Below are 8,629 nucleotides of genomic sequence, written 5' to 3' on the forward strand. Positions count from 1 at the left end.
TCTATCTAAATCCATGAGTCAACCAACACTTAATTCTGTCTTCCAGAGTAATCTATCTATCTGAACATGTAATATGCAGTAATCCTCAGGAGGTAATACCCTAGATAGGTCAAAGTAACTGTAGCTTCAGGAGGTGAAGACAACCTCAAGACCTGTTAACATGCCTGAGAACTGTGAATGGCTTTGTCTTCCACTGGAATTTTCTGCATGTCTGCTGACATGAGCTATCACATGTCCATGCTACGAGCATTTAAAGTCAGCATACCATCCAAAAACTGAAATGGACCCACTAGGAGCATGGTGTAATATAATAAGAACTGATAAAAAACTACAAATAGTTGTACTAATTTCCAAGCCTTTTTCCATTTTACACATAATCCACATAATCCACATTTCCACTGCAGTATAGTTTCATAACAAGTCCCTCTATTTCTGGCAGAATATACAAACCTGTCTCTTTATGTCTTCTACTGTCAGGATTCTCTTAAAGTCTCTTAAGACTTTTTTGTTTGTTTGTTTGTTTGTTTGTTTTATTTAAATTTCCAATTCTCCTAAGGTGAATGTTTGAAAAATTGATTATACATATTTTATTTTTCTTTGCTAAAATATTCTTGGGTTTGAACATCTAATTTCTTCCATTTAAATCTATGGGCAGAGACGCCCTCTATTTGGGGGAATGAAGTAAGATGATGCTTTCAATACTTACTAATAAATATTAATCAAATCTTTAGAAAGTAGTAAAGACTGCTTTTCCTTTTAAAAATTACATTTTAAGGAATTAATTGAGAAAGAAGAAAGGAAAGGAAAGGAAAGGAAAGGAAAGGAAAGGAAAGGAAAGGAAAGGAAAGGAAAGGAAAGGAAAGGAAAGGAAAGGAAAGGAAAGGAAAGGAAAGGAAAGGAAAGGAAAGGAAAGGAAAGGAAAGGAAAGGAAAGGAAAGGAAAGGAAAGGAAAGGAAAGGAAAGGAAAGGAAAGGAAAGGAAAGGAAAGGAAAGGAAAGGAAAGGAAAAGATACTATTCCAACAAGGCATAAAGTAGAAAAACAGACAAAGCTCTCAGTTATGCTAGTAAATAGAAGCTGGGCCTGATATAAACCCCATTGAAATCCATTGAGGAAGTTTTCATCTTACCAAGGTTTGAGTCTAGCACTTACTTCTAGCAGTCAAAGTTTCTTGGGTCTGGCATTTCTAGCCCTGCTCAAACATTTCTGTCTCTCACTCACAGTCCCATTCCTGAAGGAAACTTTACAGTATAACTTATTGGCCCAGTTCCAGTATAGCTCACAAGGGTTTGATTTCTGATTTCTTGCCCAAGAGCAACAGCAGAGCCTCTCTGCATTACAACAATGTACCATTGGCTGTTGGGTGCACACTTGATGCATATAATCATACTAGCCCACTTCTCAATCAGCCCACTCAGCTGTGGTGATGGGATTTTACACATGGTGGGATACATTACGAGATATGGACATGGTCCCTGTCAATGTGGCTTCTCCTCTGGGATTTGTTCTACTGTTCCAGGCCTTCACACTCAAAATGGAAGAGGAAGAGTTCAGTCCTGAGTCCCTTGCAGCCAGAGACCAGTCTAATGCAGACTTTCTGTGCTTTTGAATTCTTCAGGCACTGCCCTCTCAAGAACGGCAGCCTTGCTGCTGTGCCATCTGCATTTCCACTGGCTGGGGACAAAAGCCTCTTAACAATCACCATGGCCAGGTTATCTGATAGCCATTAAATATAGGCCAGATTAGTGGAGCAAATACTTCTGAGACTACTTGATGTCTCTGCAATAAAAGACTGAACTGTGGCAAATCTGGAATTCAACACTGGCATTTTTACATTAGTACTCAGGTGCCATCTAAATGCCAAGGCTCCCAGCACTGCAGTGTAGGAAGTGTCTGTGCTCCAAGGGGCAGGAGGCCATACAGCGTTAGCAAGAGACTCGAGTACTGTTAGCCAAAAAAACCCCTTCTGATTACCTAAATACAGTGCAGTCTGCATGATGGCACTGTATCCTCTCTTGTTTCTTACAAAGACTAGGTAGCATTCTCTCACTTTTACAGTTTTTTTGTCTCCCACTTTTTAAAGGAATACTCCCTCCTTTTTTTTTTATATATATGCAACATCTACGTATGGATGTATGCATTTTTTTATTGTTTCACCTCTCTGTAAGAGAACACAAAACAGAGAAGGGTTGGATGGAGAACCTAATATCTTGCATCTTTATTCTCAGAGGTTAAGAAGGAACTTCTGCAAATATAATTTAGGCTACAAGGTGTTTTTGTTGTTGTTTGTTGTTGTTGTTGTTGTTTTTCCCACTGGCTTTTTGTAGCATGTAGTCCAGCAAGGTATTCAGACTGCAGTACAGCAAATTACTACTGTGAGTCAGACAATCAAATACAGGACATATCCCCAAATGCATCAAGACTACAATTGCATGGAACTTTCTAGCAGTTTGTAAGTAGCTTTTCTCCTAAAAATCAGTTTTCTCATTAGATGTAAGGAGAAATATGTATTTGTTAACTGGCAGAACAAATTCTAGAATTGAATGTGCAAGTTTTCTTCCTAAAGACTCCCCAGACACCCAGAAGAAGAGCTGCCAGGGCACAACTCTCACTTCTGGCTGGGGTTGTGGTACTGCCCAGAACCCTCTGTTGAGGACTCTGATGTGGAACTGTTAACACAGGCCCAGAGCTCGTGACTTCAGCAGAGTCAGAATGAGCTGTTCCCTCCTCAGAATTAACAGTCAGTGATCTCTTTGGTTGTATTTTTATCCAGGGCTGCTGCTCAGCCTTGTGACCTTTGTTTTGGCTGCCATGAGATCCTACCACCCAAGAACATGGAAACATGATTAATGGATGTCTGGCTTATGCTTTATGTTACATCAGCCCTCCACATTCAGACTGGGTTGACAGATACGCTAGGATTTCCCTCGTCTGCTCTCTGTCTGTTAAACAGCTCTGGTTATTGATTTTTCTAATTATGTTTTCCAAAAATCCTGAGAATTATGTTTTCACTTTAGATACATTGTTCAGTTCTCATTCATGCTTGCAGCCTTCTGAAAAGTAGTCTCAGTCTGAGATCATCAAAGTGGACTGAAAAAGTTAGGTGCTCATATTCAAAAGAACCTTAATTTCCTTGGGTTTCTCTGAGAAGTTTTGCCCCAGTTTTAAAACTCTTGAAAAAGCCAAGTGTAAATACACATGCAAGGAGGCCTGAGCAGCTATAAATGATGGAGACATCATACCCTCTAGTGGCAGCAACAAATGTCATTCATAAACCCCTGCAGCCCAAGCAGCTTTTCTGTTTTGGGAGAAGCTTTTGAGGATGGAATCTCAAAGGGGGCAACGAAGTACATAGTAAACCTGACCTATACTCTTGAGGACCAGGCACCAGGCAGAGTCCTTTATAACACATTAAAATCACAAGAATCAAACAGGAAGACTTGAACAGAAAAATGAGTGATAACAATACCCAAACTCATGTACTTAATGGCATGTCTCTAGGTACAAGAACTGTCCCCTTTATTGCTGCCTACTTCAACAGAACATAAATCAGGAATAACTGCAGGAAAGCCATTTGTATTTTATTTTCCTTTTTGTTCATTTTATGTTCTTATATATTCTTAGCTATTAACATAGAATCACCGCTAATTGTATGAAATAATGTAGTCAAATGTTAAACATCTTGCATGCTTGGTTTACATCAGCTATATATCCTGCAGGGTTAAAAAATTCTGGAGGGAGGAAGCAATGTCTGCTGGTTTTGGGTATTATTAAGAGTATAAACATAAAAATTTACTGAGAACAGGAAAGGTTTATTACCTGACATTTGAGATCATATCCCTCCAGGTAGTTTTGTTCTTATACAACAGTTACCTAAGCAAAGCAATGGGAAGGATAAGCATGTTTAATTCACGCCTGCTAATATATAGTGGGTTGAAGAAAGCAGCTTATGAATTTGCTTTTGAAAGTTCACTGTTTGGGGTTTGCTAAGCTATTTGCCTGGGGGCAGGATGACATTCCTGTGGCATGTGCTGTCTTGAATTCCACATAACACACACTCTTTTTTGCCTGAAACCAGATTAAAAGAAAAAAAAAAAAAAAAACTCAAGTAGAAATTGCAAAAAGCAATAGGTCTTTAACTGCATTCTGCACTGTGATGAAGCATAAATTGTTTCTAAGGTTTGGTAATGGCATATCAGTGTAATAACCATTAGTTTAGAAATACATGTTATTTACTGCAATACTGATCCAAATCTCCATCCCATATTCTTCACAACATAATTCAAACCAAGGTTTCTTTATTTCAGTAATGTTCAGTCTCATAGTTTTTCTGTTGTTACAGTTTGTGTAATTAATTTGAGGTCTCTGACTAATTCCTGCTTTCCCTATTTCAGGTTTCCTATGAAGGAGATTTACTAAAACATGATGGTCAGCGCTGCTTTTTCTTCCACTCTTGCCAGGGGCCAGAATGCTTCTGTAAGTCCTATTGCCACTGGCACACCACTCTGCAGTAATTATTGCAGCCCATGCATCAGCACTGACAAATAAAGAAACTATTAATTTATCGGTTGGACTTCATAATCTTGGTTTTGTTCATTTAAAAGCAACATAGGATGTATAAGTATCCTCAACCATATTTTTATTTTCTTTTCAAGCACCAGATAATATGGTAACATATACTCGTGTTGAAGTAAAATGCAGTTTTTTAAGGTTTCTTTTGCAAAGATTTTGTAACAGTCTAGCTGGGAGCATAGGGCTTGTGCAGGCACACACATCTGTGCACCAGACCCTAGGCATCCCCCTACAGCATACCACCAGTGAGACAAAAATTAAAAAACAGAAAAGACTCTGCTTAGCTGGTCCATACACACAAAGGGACAAACAACTATCCTAAGGGGTAACAGCCATTCGGATATAACACATTACTATTAAATGGCATCTGGGAAAAGACAAGAGGTCCTTTAAGATTCCCCACGTGGAAAAGACTAAAAGGTTACTTTTCTTTTTAATTAGACATCAGAGATTATGCCCAGGCTGTTTTCATGACAGAAGCCCTTTAGAAACCTGGCTTCGGTAGTCCTACTGTTTGTGAAATGACTAATTTCACAACCCATGTGGAAATCCATAGAGAATAATAAACACGGGAGAAAGAAACAGGTTTGACTGTGCATGTGGCATGTAAGTGAGAGAAAACAAAACCAGAGGTTTGGGTAAAAAATAGAGTAGGGAGATTGAAGGCAGAACAAATCACTGGGGAAAGGAGATCTCTGGAGAATAGGAAAAAGAGTAAAAGATCTCCAATAGCAGAGCTGAGAGGCATGAAAACAGTCAGGTGAGTTGAAAAAACGGAATGTAGGTGGAAACATGAGGGATCAAGGGAAAGAAAAGGGGTTTAGGTTTTCATTATTTGGGCTTGGCTGATGATACAGCACTGGAACTGTCCCTGCTATAAAGAAAGGTCTGTCAGTAAGTGGAAAAAAAAAAAAAAAAAAAAAAAAGTACAGTCCAAACTCTCCCTATGTTTTGTAGCTGGTAGAAAAAGGAAAGTGAAGAGGCTGCAAGTTGAAAATGCCTTTTAGAAATGTATTTTGTTTTCCAGAGAAATGTGGTCATTTCTCATGACCTCTGTTTTTTAAATAGCTGACAAAAACAGAGGCCTTTTCTTGCTCCCTTTGAAGTTAATGGCAATAATTCAATTACTGTCAAGTGATTAAGTTCAGAATAAGACAAAATAATGATGCTCCTTCACGTAGATAGAGTACATAAAAAGGATTACGAATCAAATAGAATTTCTAACAAGTAGTTATTACCTTATGCTATTACTTAGACAAAAATTAGAATAAACTATATGCCAAGCAAGCTGTTCTTGTTTCTCTCATGCAGATATATGCATGAAAAGTTGGAAAAAAATTCATTTGAGACTTAGCTCCTCGTTCACTGAAAATCTCTAAGAAAAGAAGAGACAAAGTTGATGTAGGCTATGGAAGAGAAAGACATTTCTGATTATGGATGATCAAACCGTAACATCCTCTTTAGTATCCCTCTTCCTCATTGTCTGAGGAGAAGCTGTTATAAAAATAATCCCTCAACGGTAAAAATAAAAAAATTCTTTTGGCCCAGCACACTTCTCTTTAAATGTAATTGTTACTTTTGTTTTCTGGTTTAACGTACCAGTTATTCTCTGTATTCTCAAGGTAGTTTCTCCTTGCTTCTATATCTATATTTTCTGCTGCTAGACGATGTCTTCCTGAGCAATGACTCAATGACTCACCAAGCCTTTATAAGGACAAGTCGTTTGGGAGATAAACATATTCCCAGAGTTCATGTAGCATCAGTGTGACTTGATGTGACCTCCTTCATGCCTGCCTCAGTAGATTTTCAGCTGAGGAACAGCAGTTTTAGACTCACCCAAATCTTGATGGATTCTCCCATCTTTCTACCCTGTTTATATATCACATTTTCCAACGTTTTGCTTCATGAGGTGTATTGGGTGTAGGTGGAACAGTTTCGATAGCAGAGAGCTTCAGGTCTGGCCTCTGGGAGATGAGGCCAGGGACTGCCCTGGACTGGACACAGCCACTTCCAGATGGTCCTAACTAGTTCCTGTGAACACACAACAGGGCACAGCTGAGCTCATCAGCCAAACTGGTGGCACCTCTGCAAAAAAGTATATAAGAAAGGCCTGCTATACAGGAAGGGAGGGGAAAGAAGAATGTGAGAAACAGTCCTGCAGACATCAAGGACTGTGGAAGGAGATGCTGCAGGCACTAAGGCAGAGATTGCCCTGAAAAGTGAGAGAACAGTAGGGTAGGTATCTGGCCACAGTCCAAGATCAACCCACTTCAGAGGGTTAGGCAAAGCAGCAGCTGATCATACTGCAGCCCATATCAATAAGATATATTTCAGACTTAACTCATCCTATGCACAATGCCTATACTTTGATAGCCAAGCCAAAATAGCATTACAAAGTTACTTCATTCAAGGGATTCAACCTCTTGAAGTCCTGTCTTGAGCCTTCTCTGTCTCTCAGTCTGAGCAGTTTTGGTATAAAGAATATTTCTCTTCCTGAGATGATGGTATTTTCATTAATTCTCTGCACTAGACTCATTACTGACAGGTATGACTAGAAAATGAGTGGTATTATTTAACTACTTGGTATCACAGCTTATGGATTGATGTAGGCAGGGACTGATGTTTCTTTTTCAAGTTTTTCTTTTCCTCTCTTAGGGAAAAGTATGTTCTCTATTTTTCTCCAGGTCTTTCAGTACATTCTCTATGGTATTTAAGAAATAACTGGTAGCAATAACAGTGGATCTGCAAGACATTTATGTGTCAACACCAATTCCAACCCTTCCCTCCATGATCAGTGAATTTATTTTCTCTTCCAAGTCCTTTTACCCTCAGAAACATTTGCTGAAACTGTAATTTCTTTGCCCAGCTGCTTTAACAGAAAATGCTGTTATTCGTAATCTATATACAAGTTATGTATTGCTGTTTGTTGACTTGTGTTGCTTGATATTCTGTGCCCAGATAGCCTTTTTTTCTCTGTTCTCCATTTTCTTTTTAATGAAGGAACACTTGAAGAGCTAATTCCCATGAGATATAACATTCTCTGCCAAACTGAACACCCTTTAGGCTGTAAGTGCTTTTCCATGGTTCTAAAGGGCAGAAAGGCAAAAGGAGCCTAACCAACCCTTGCACAAGCACTAGGTATTATAAGGTCCTGCACTTCTTTGAAGTAAGACGTCATTGTGCTAGTCATCCTCTCTACATGGATTAGGAGGGTAGAGAAGACCAAATGCGCACGCACACACCTCCCAAGAAGAATAGTATAGTAACTGCAGAGCTCTGAGTGCATGTCAGTTGCAGACACAATGCCATGTGGACTTTTCTCTGAAGTAATATTTCTGCTCACTGCCAATATCACAGAGCTGTTCTCTAACAGCAGTTGCTACAGTACTCTCTATTTTTGTGTTTTGAGTGTGAAGTGATGGCTCTGTCTATGTGAGTGAGTGGGAACCATGTGAAGATACATAGGAAATTATTCTCCTGGCTCTGAGATAGATGTTGAACAGGGCAAGTCCCAATGGTCTGCATTTGTTTCTAATCAACAAGGTTTGCACTGTAACAAGAAACATAAGACAATCTCCTGCCATGGGCAAGGTTCATTACACATAGAAGAGCACACACACTGTGTTCAGAACTGCTAAGAAAACACGCAGAACAATTTTAAACCTTACTGGTCTGTGTTAAAATCTGACAGTGTAGTTAAAAATGACATTACGACTTCTTCTGTAGAAACATTCTTTAGCAGACAGGACCACAATAACCCTAGAAATTTACCTTCTGCATGTTCAAAAGAATGTTGTCAGAAAGAAACATGAACCACGTGATACCTATAGTACATCTCTCTTGTCTCTTTATTAACCATAATAATTTCATCTTCACCAATGCCACCTCAGCAGAGTGAGAAAAGGCTTCCAGGACCAGATAAAAGAGAAAGCAGATTGCAAGCTGTAACAAAGGAAAGCCTGCTTAAAAGTCAGCTGAACTTTACTGGGCGTAACCTAGACATTGGGAAAAAGGGTATGAAAAAAGTCAAACTATTTATTGGCCCTTGTGAAGGTGTT

General features: G+C 39.1%; 1 long non-coding RNA gene across 1 annotated transcript in view; it reads left to right on the plus strand.

The window, feature by feature from the left end:
• The window catches only part of LOC119714454 (uncharacterized), a 36,977-nt gene extending 32,434 nt beyond the window's left edge, over nt 1-4,543 (plus strand). The window contains exon 3 of the long non-coding RNA XR_011806658.1: nt 4,394-4,543. This is a non-coding gene — a long non-coding RNA (uncharacterized lncRNA). The remainder of the gene's footprint in view (nt 1-4,393) is intronic.
• Nucleotides 4,544-8,629: the final 4,086 nt, after the last annotated feature.

The sequence above is a fragment of the Anas platyrhynchos genome, chromosome 1 (assembly GCF_047663525.1).
Source record: "Anas platyrhynchos isolate ZD024472 breed Pekin duck chromosome 1, IASCAAS_PekinDuck_T2T, whole genome shotgun sequence".
Lineage (NCBI taxonomy): Eukaryota > Metazoa > Chordata > Aves > Anseriformes > Anatidae > Anas > Anas platyrhynchos.